Source organism: Fukomys damarensis, unplaced genomic scaffold (genome assembly GCF_012274545.1).
Source record: "Fukomys damarensis isolate Sample0158 unplaced genomic scaffold, DMR_v1.0_HiC HiC_scaffold_19, whole genome shotgun sequence".
Classification (NCBI taxonomy): domain Eukaryota; kingdom Metazoa; phylum Chordata; class Mammalia; order Rodentia; family Bathyergidae; genus Fukomys; species Fukomys damarensis.
Genome location: NW_022900931.1, coordinates 17693912 through 17703911, shown reverse-complemented (window position 1 = coordinate 17703911; position 10000 = coordinate 17693912). Strand labels below are relative to the sequence as shown.

Below are 10000 nucleotides of genomic sequence, written 5' to 3'. Positions count from 1 at the left end.
CCCGGGCGGTCCCCGCTGTTGAAGGGGCGCAGCCGTCCCTCCGCGTGGCTGTTCCGGGCGCGCGCACCCGGGAGCTGTAGGAAAAGCAAAGCCCTAGGACTCACGTGCGCCCTTCAGGTACAGCATAGCCTGCGGGGTCCAGTTCCTTCTCGCCACAGGTCTCTGAGGGCGGGGAGCAAGGAAGCGCTGTTAATAAAACCCTGCAGCCCGGTCCTCCACCAGACAGAAGCGGGTGGGGGACAGAAAGGGAGAAAGAGGAAGAAGACATGAGAGAGAGGAGCCGGCAAGGCTGAGGTTCCCGGGGCCTCTGCCTACCTGCGGAGCGCGGCGGGGGTCTCCAAGCACTGCCGACGCCAGGAGAAGAGCCAAGGCCGTTGCTGCCAGACCTCTGGGCCCCTACGGGAAGCGGGAACCAGAGGGTCATCTGGGTGCCGGCCGATCCTCTGCTTCCTTCCCTGATGCGGGACAAGGGCAAGCCCCTCGCGGGTGTCGCTGCTCCAATGCTCGGGACAGGGAAGGGTCCTCCCGCCCCTTGATGGTTAGCAGAGACCAACTCTAAATATTACTTCGAAATACATCATTGGCATCAAGTCCACCAAAAAGTTAGGCGAATAAATGAAATTGTTTTCTCAATTAAATCAAGCGATGCTCTGATTGGAAAGAAACTTGGTTCGAGTACCCGTTGGCCCCTAAACTACCCACTAAGCACAAAACAGAAAGCTGCGAAGCTTTTTCTAAAATAACTAAAAAGTTTCAAGGGAATAAAGTGAATACACCTCTACTTACTTTCATATTCTGCTCCTTTCCAGAGCCCCGTGATTGCATTAACTCTTTCCGGTGAGTTTTCCCATCTTGTTCTGGATCTGGGGCTTTTTAAGTCTTCATGTCAGGGACACCTCCCCATCTGCGTAAATGGGGGGAGTCCCACAGGGACGACGTCTAAGTCATGGAGAAGTAGGGGATCTGATGATTCCCTCCGAGAGACTCCACCGCCGGAAGTGGAGGAATGATGGATGGACGGACAGCTTTGTCTAGCTGTTGATCACATCAGCCAGGAGACATCCTGAGTGTATCAGCATCGCTGCCTTTGCCTTTCCTCTTAGCTGCCCAAGGCGTTACATCAAAGAGAATAATCAACGGTCCACAGCGGACTCATAAGTCGATGAATAAATTGAGATAAGTTGCTATCAGACTGTCACTGATGGCTGAAGACGGGTCACATGAAACCCTTAGGGAAGCTCAATGAAACTGGACATCAGTCATACACTTAATTATCCATCCATTTACTTATTTAACAAATATCTATTGAATGTCTGCCACATGTCAGACAATCCTTTTGATCCAGTAGACACTGCCATACGTTAAAAAGACGCGGTTTCCTCTTTGACCAGGCTCACCTTCTGCTCAGGGAAGCAGCACCTGAGGGAGGAAGGGAGAGAGGGAGGAGAGGAGAGAGGGATGACAAAAAGAATTAAGATGTGTTACGAGTATATACCGACCCTTCCCCCGGAACGTAATCCTGTACTGCAAGCACGTGCCAACGAAAACAAAATTTTATTTGAAAAGAGTTGAAACTAGTAGATGAATAAGGTAAATTATAGAATGTTTTAAATTATCAAGTAAAAGTAATCAAAGTGATGTGATAGGGTAAGTGGTAGGCTACTGTAAGGCAAGTAAAAGCCAAGGGGGTTCTTGAAGGAGAAGGCAGAATCAGACATAGGATAAACAGGTATGGATTAGTATTCCAGGTCTTCTAGGTAGGACATCCGAAAAGCAAAATCCTGGGAAAGTAAAGAGATCGACTTGTTTAAGGAATAGGAAGGACAGCGCTTTGAAATGGAGTTGGTGAGGGGTTGTGGATGAATGGGGTATGAGAGTATAAAAAAAAATAAATCAAGGATACTGCTTAGATTTTTGGCTTCAGGATTGGGTAAATGGTGATGAAACAATTTACCAAAGCTGTAGAAACTTCTTCTTTCCTCCTCCTCCTCCGCCTCCTCCTCCTCCTCCTCCTCCGCCTTCTTCTTCTGGTGTTTTGAGACAGGGTCTCACTATGTATTGAGACTGACCTGGAACTCACTATGTAGCCCAGGCTAGTCTTGAACTCACAGCAATCCTCCTGCCTCAGCCTCCTGAGTGCTGGGATTACAGGTGTGTGCCACCACACCCAGTTTGTAGAAACTTCTTAAAGAACCAATGAAGGGAGAGAAATGGAAGAGCTCCCTTATAGGTATACTAGCACTAAAACATATATTAGATATGCAGGTTCAAAATAGGTGACTGGAAATGTAAAATTTTAGAGAGCTTAGCAAAGAGATCATCAGCTTGTACACTGTTTTTTTTTTTTAAAGGTAATGAGATAGAGGAAATAAATGTAACTACCAATCTGATAGATGTCAGATATGCCATGTTTGTGTTCTTCAAAATTGAAGAATGAATTCTAAGGAACAAAGGAGGTTAAGAGTAGGAAAGTTTTATTCAGAGATGGGAGAGATAGTTCCTGAGAGACAGGAAGGGAGCTGAAATTGAGGTGTCAATGAGCTCACTCTTCAAAGAAAGTTTTATGGAGCAAACTCACAAGTTGGGTACAATCACGAGGTGGGTACAACATGGGTCAAAACTATGATCAACCAATAGGATTGCAACTATAGCCTCAGGTAATATTGATCCAATGGGGAAGCAGGTCATGTAACAAGTGTACATGGAAACAACAAATACGTTTTTAGGAAGAGATGAATGAGGAGGTCCTAGTCACTGGGTGACTGATGTCTATGTAGACTTTATTGGACCAGGTAATGCCAATTATAATATATTGCTTATCCCATGGGAATGCTTCTAGGCCTGGCCTTCTTGAGGCCTGGCCTTCAACAGATGCACCTCCAGCCATAATTGTAATGTTTCCATCCTCTGCACTGACTCCCTTAAGGAGGTAGCCCTGTCTAAAAGCCCATGATATTTCTACCTAACTTAGCTGTCCATAATATTAGGAATGATCAACTTTAAGAATTTTAAGAATTCTAATAATCTTAAGGCAGAAAAAAAAAAGATGAATGGGGGCTAAAGAAAAGAGGCAGGGACAGAAATATGGAAACAAACGCAGAGAAAAGGAGCAAATGAAGCGGAATCAGAAAAGGAGGTTCAAATAAAACAATTAGAAAAAAAAAAGAAATTGTTGGGGATCCTGTTGTCATGGAAGCCAAGAGAGGGTATCTAGTATTGAGAGGTCAAGCAAGATGAGGTCCAGAAGCATGCAGTGGATTGGAAATTATGATGGCTTTTGAAGATGGACACAGATTAATTGTGAATAAGATGGGGGAAAATAAAGCCAAAAGCAGATAACCTTTAGAAATGCCAAAAAAAGCCCAAGTATTTGGCTCAGTGGTTCTGTTGCCTGCCTTACAAGCACAAGGGCCCAAGTTCAATCCCAGGTACAAAAAAATAAATAAATAAATAAACAAAACAAAACACCAAAGGACGGAAGGAGGAAATGAACATCTTTTTTTTCAGCACTAGGGATGGAGCCCAGGGCCTTACACATGTGGGGCAAGGGTTCTAACACTGAACCATGTCCCCAGCCCTTTTATTTTGACTGAATTGAGCAGGCTGGCCTCGAACTTGTAATCCTCCTGCCTCAGCTTCCTGGGTGGTTGGGAGGAATCTTTTTTTGTGAGATACTTGAACTCACTGGGGATTTCTTATTCTTTTGGCCTTCCAGTAACATTTGAATCCCTTCATTTTTAGGGCATGCCTAAAATGCCCTCAATTCTAAATGACGAATGTTGTGGAGAGCAGTCTCCCTGGAATTTCTGCCCTCCCTGCAGGCAGAGTGTGGGCACAGGGCCCAGACCTTCCTGGGCAGAGGTACGTGCTGAGATGGAGGCTGGAGTGGGGGAAAGCAGCGTCCTAGGGCAGCAGTGCTCACAGTCAGGTTCAGTTTCTAAAGTAACACTACTGGCAGATCCGAGCAGTGAGCTCTGCATGGGCAGTGCTCGTGGCTCCTGTGTCCTTTTAATAAAAGTTTTCTTTTGCTTAGGTCAGTCGGGTTGGTGGGTTTCTGTTGACAACTAAGAAATCATTTGTAAGATATGAATGCCAACGGGGATGATCAGTAGAGAAGAAACTGATGATACAGAAGAGACCAGAGAAGGAAAGGTTTTAGGCCAGAGGGATACGATCTAAAGGATTTCAGTATTTAGGTGAAACAGGTATATCCACAGGCAGACCCTGAACAAGGATGAGTGTCCACCATATGAAATACGGGACATGAGATGACCCTCATCTCAGTCCATCCTGGCTACTCTGACAAAACAATAAACAGGCACAATAGTTTGGATTCTAAATGTCTTCCCAAGGCCGATGGGTTGATGGCTTACTCCCCAGAAAGGTGTTACTGGGAGGTGGTAGGTTCTTTGGGAGTTGGGGCCACTGGGCAACCTTCAGGTTATTGGGACCAGGCTCTTGAAGTGGAGTGGGACCCCAGTTTCTTGTCACCTCTTTTGCTTCCCTGGCATGAGTTACCAGCAGGAAGTGCTTCTGCAGGCTTAAAAGCAGTGAGTCCACTGGACCATGAACTGGGAATCTTCAAAACCGTCAGCCCAAATGCACCTTTTAGGTTTATTAGGTCTTAGGTCTCTGTTAGAGTAACAGAGAGCTAAGACGACCCAGAAGCTTTTGAAGAGCAAAAATTCACAACTCAGTTCTGCAGGCCTAGAAGAGTTCAGTATTCACCTGGGTTAGGTTCTCAGGAGGGCTCTCTTTGGCTGACTTTTCCAGTGTTAAAAGCAAATGAGCTCCCTGGGGTTCTTTTATGAGGTCATTAATCCTACTCACAAGGGCTTGGCCCTTCTGATCCACTCACCTTCTAAAGGTTCCACCTTTAAATACAATCACTGGGGATTCGCACTTCATCCTACAGAATTTCAGAGGATACAGAATTTAGAGCACACCTGATCCTTCTAAGTCAGGGCAGTGCTTCCCAGGCACTGATTTTGTGAGAATCAACCGGGAATCTTTTTGAAATGCAGTTTGGGATTCAATATACCTGGGTCAGGGCCTGCAATTGTGCACTTCTGAAACCCTGCCAGGTGACACTGGTGGATGCTACTGACCCATGGACACTTTAAGTATTAAAGCTTAGGGCATAGGAAATGAAGGAAAAGAAACCTCAGAGTCTGTGTAGCTGGGAGAATGGCAAAGGCCAGAAATATTAGTGGGTTTGGGGGCAGAAGAGCTGTTTCATTTGGGATTGATGTTTGAAGGGCTGATGTTATGTGCATGCACATAGTTGGAAAAGACAGATTGGAATTTGGTGTTGTTTTGTTTTGTTTTTGGTACCAGGGATCGAACTCAGGCCATTGTGCTTTCAAGGCAGACAGCAGAACCACTGAGCCAAACCCCCGGCCCCAGATTGGAATTTGGGTGCTTGATATTTAGACTTGACATAAAACCTGAGGGTTGGCTGGTGAATAATGGGGGGCGGCTAAGCATAAGTTAACCATTGAAAGTGGATAAAATTGTCACTCCACTTTAAATATTAGATTTCAAGATTTTAATTTCAAAGGATTGTAGGAACTACCTAAAAAATACTACCTCCAAAAAAGAGCAAGAAATTATATCTAATATGCTGTGTTTATTTTAAATGAAGTCATATTAGTAGGTTGGCTAACAAACAAGTAAAATAACCTTTCTCCTCTCTTTATACCAAGGGTACATAAAGGTTTCAGGAAGGACAAGAGAAATGAATCACCAATCAAACATGTTTTGAACTTTCAATTTTAGGAAAATCGAATGTGCTTTGTTGCTAATAGTTTAGCTAGCGAATTCACAAATGGGATGTTTTACGTCAAAGTTGCCATTTTCAGTTTCCTATGCGGAGATGAAGAGGATGGTTTGACGTGTTATCAATATTGTAGTCTTGTCTAGCGTGACACGCCAGAATGTTTCTTCTTAAAGGCTTTCCAGAGGGAATTGGCCCCCAATATGTTTTCGTTAAATCATGACACTTCCTATGATGTTGAGAGAGCTAAACCAAGAAATGGACTACATTATTTGGCACGAAAGCAAGATGATAAGTAAACTACTCAATTTTATTCTGCTCACAATATGACCAGGCAGTGGATGCTGAACAAATAGTCTGCTAAATCTTTGAAAGAAGCCACACTCAAGGCACACTGTTCACCTTCCTCACCGGTGCTATCCAGATTCTCACAGTGGACTTGTAAGGTGCCCAGGCCCCATTTATTTATTTTTTTCATTGAGTTTGTTGGTACATTTTAGGTAGACAGTACAGTTACATTCATCATTGGGATCTTGTACCTTTACATGACAGGTCTTGGTTCTCATTTTTTCCCCTTGTCCCTGTCCTCCCTTCACCCCCTCCTCCCCTCCCCATTTACGAACACTTTAATTCCATTTTTTTCATTTTCTCACATTTTTTTCTTATCCTTTATTCCCCTTCCCCTACCCTTCCCACTTTCCCTACACCTTTAGCCCTTTTCTTCCTATTTCACATTGTTAATTCTCCCATTATTATCTATCACCCTTTAAATGCATTTTCTCCAGGCCAGTCGTTATTGTGCACACATGGAAGCAACTGCTCTCTTGGAAGAGGTTACTTGCACAAGTGGTTATTGTGGTTCCCCAATGACCAAATTACTTTTTTTTTTTTTTTTGGTAACAGAGGAGAGGTTTGGGTTGGTATAGTACGAATGAAGACATGAACTTAATCTCCTACACTGGCTTTATTCTCTGCCAGGCCATCTGCTCCCTAGGCCAGTCATCTTCCCAAAAGGTAGAAGTCATTTTCCAAAAGGCAGTCAATCTTAGGAGTGGCTTTGGGCCATTAAGAAGCCTTGTTCTCCGAAATAAAACTTCCCACTCATCAGTCAAGGTCTTTACCCAGTCTTCCTTTTATTTAAAGTTTAGATTCCCAATAAACCATTTCCAGTGATAATATAATCCTCCCGTTTATAAATCCTTCCAGATCCTTTCTTCAGAACTACATAGAAAGAGAATTCTGGAGAATTAAAAAGTACTATGTAGGAAGTTTGGGGGTAAAGTGAAGTAGGCTATTTTCCACAATTATCTCAATTAGAATATTTAAACATCTATTTCCTTTCTTTCTTTCTTTCTTTTTTTTTTTGTACTGGGGATTGAACTCATGACCTTGCACTTGTGAGGCAGGTGAAATGCCACTGAGCTAAATCCCCAGCCCTTAAACACCCATTTCTAAAGAACATAACATGCATGAATGAATGTACAGCAACCTTTACTACAGGATAACTAAGAGTACAGGGCTGTTACTAGCAGACTAGTGTGTATCAAGTAAAAATAGCCAAGATACAGCTAAAATGTTCTGGATAAAGATGCAAGCGTCAAAATACCATCCCAACAGCTTTTTGGAAATGGGGAGCCTCAGAAACACGCAGAAGGAATCTATGATTTTTGTAATGTAAATCAGGTTGTACATTATTTGCAGCCAGGTCATCGAATTAGATCATTGAATTAAAGGTGAGATATGTAGTAGTCCTATTTCTTATGTAGGTCTTTGGACCAGAAATACTTCCAGGAAAATAATACCCCATTTTTAAACACTTTAAGCCCTTTTACATTCATTTTAAAATTCAATTTTATAGTAGCAAAGTAGATCCTGAGTTTTACTTATGAGCAAGTTCAGAGAACTTGAACTGACATAGCACTAAGTGCTGGGGCCAAGGCCAGTGCTTACAGCTGCCTCAAAGGACCACACCCCAGTGCTTGTCTTCAGGGATGACTGTTCATTTCCATCAACGCCGGTGCACCTCTGAGACAGGGCGCTGTTCAGACCCTTCCTGGGGCAGCCCGCTTTCTGCCTGTCTTCATTTGAGGCACAAGGTCACTTTGTCACATTCTCTCGGGGCTTGTTTTACTCTACAATAGCAACTCCAATGACAGAACTACCATCTAGAGAAAACAACAAAAGCTTTTTAAAGATTTCCTATGAGAAAGAATGGAAAACTCACAGTGAGTCAGATCAGAACTTTTTTTCTTTTTGGTACCAGAGATTGAACTCGGGTCGGTGGCAGCACCACTAAGCTAAATCCCTGGCAAAACTTTTTTTTTCTTTTTTTCTCAGTAGCTTCCTTTTCTATTGCAAAAAGGCAGCCAAGCAGGCAGCTGTCTTTCCTTCATGACTCCTCCTGTCCACTGAGGAGCTGCAGTTTCTCAGCTCACGAGGAACGTGGAGTAGAATGGAAGCGACTTGCGCAGAGGCTGCATCAGTCACCTTCAGGGCTGACAGACATCTGCTCTGTGAGCCATGACAGTAATGCAGAAAAGGGAGCAATTAGCTTTCATTTATTCAACCAACATATATTGGCCACTTACTAAATGCCAGGAATTGGCTTTCAAACGGAAGGAGGCATCTGAAACCTCAAGAATCTTCTCTGTTACCCAAAGCAAAGCAAGTAGCTAGTTCTGTGAAAAGACTGAGTCTAGACCCAGCGGGTCAGAAAAGAGGTGATAGAAGTGGTATTTGCCTTAGGCCTTGACAGCTGAATAAAGGTGCGGTCATAAAGAAGCAGGTCAGTCAATAAATTTCAGGCATGCTGCTCTGTGTCCAACCTCTCACACGGGTACGGCAGAAAGAAGACAGAGGCTGGGACATTATTCAGTCCCAGACCTCCACACAACAGCACAGAGATAAGCTAGATATTTATTTAGTAACAGATCCAGGCCTTTCAGTTCATGTGACAATCGACTTGCAATTTAATTCCTGCATTTAACAAATACTGTACTTATTTGGTACATCCGGTGATAGATTTGAGCAGTATTTCAGACCTTAACAAAATTTATCAAAACACTGCAGATGTGAAGTTATTCTATTTAGGTTGCAAACACTCATGTAATGATATATTGCTTCCTTTTCCTTTTTCACAAAAAATTAAACAATTTTCCCACTAATGTCTAAATTGACTGCTCTTTAAATTTTGTCATAGCAATCACAGCAGCTTTGAGTAAACTGCCTCGGCTGCCTGCAGGAACTGAAATTCTACAGTGCAGGTTTCAAGATATATGAATAGGAGAGGAAGTTCTACCTGTCTGGGCTTACAGTGAAAGAAGTCTTTTCCAAAAGGAAAAGGGGAAGAAAAACCTGCTATGCTGTTGGTAAGAGCAATACATATTATGGAACTGCAAAAAAAACTGTATGTTAAGAAAAACCTCCCGGAGTTAAGTGATGTCACATTTTTCTCCAGACACCCGCTGATAGCTGAAATCAATCAGAGCTGAGGGCTAAAGTATCCTAATGTCCAGGTGAGGAGAAAATAAAGGTTAGGACAAATGGACCGTGAATTCTGCTACCACTTTATTTGCTGTACAACTCAGGATGAATTATTTAGAAATGAGGCTAAGCTTTCACAAGTCAAGCTAAAGTTACAAATTCTCCATAGAAAGGTGCCAGTTTATTCTCCTGGGTCTAATTTAGTACAGGAAGTCCAGTTCTCAGGAGCTAGTCAGGAAGTGTGAAGAACCAAATGCTATGCAGACCTTAGGCTCCTTTTCTTTTTTGTAGTCTTGGGGATTGAACCCAGACCTTTGAATGAAGTACAGTCTCCCCCTATTCTCCTCTGTTTGAAGCAGGGCCTCACTAAATCTCTTAAGTTGCCCAGCCAAGGCTTAAACTTGTGATCCTCCTGTCTCAGCCCGGGATTGTAGGCATGAGCTATTGAAGCCAAATTTGATTTTCTTAAATAACATGTTGCCTAAGGCAAGCGGCAGTCTCTTATTTTTAAATAATTTTCAAACTTAGGGGTGCTTTTACTTATTTGAAGTCTATTTGTATAGATGATTACATTAAGAAATTGGAAATAAAAGATGTTAAAACCATTTGGTAGACATGAAGAAAATTGCATAAGGAGCTAGTTTTCAAGAAGTGAGGCGAGTTTTTTGCAGTGCTAAATTAAACTTTAGGATTTCAAAATAAAGATATACTTGACCACCAATTAATAGAAAAGTACCCTTT

At 42.8% G+C, this 10000-nt stretch overlaps 1 long non-coding RNA gene across 1 annotated transcript; it reads right to left on the bottom strand.

Moving 5' to 3' along the window:
- Window positions 1–104: 104 nt before the first annotated feature.
- On the bottom strand, window positions 105–965 carry LOC104856279. Its single transcript, XR_778585.3, has 3 exons — window positions 787–965; window positions 316–396; window positions 105–162 (listed from the first exon to the last, which is right to left on the bottom strand). It is a non-coding gene; the product is annotated as an uncharacterized LOC104856279 (long non-coding RNA).
- Window positions 966–10000: the final 9035 nt, after the last annotated feature.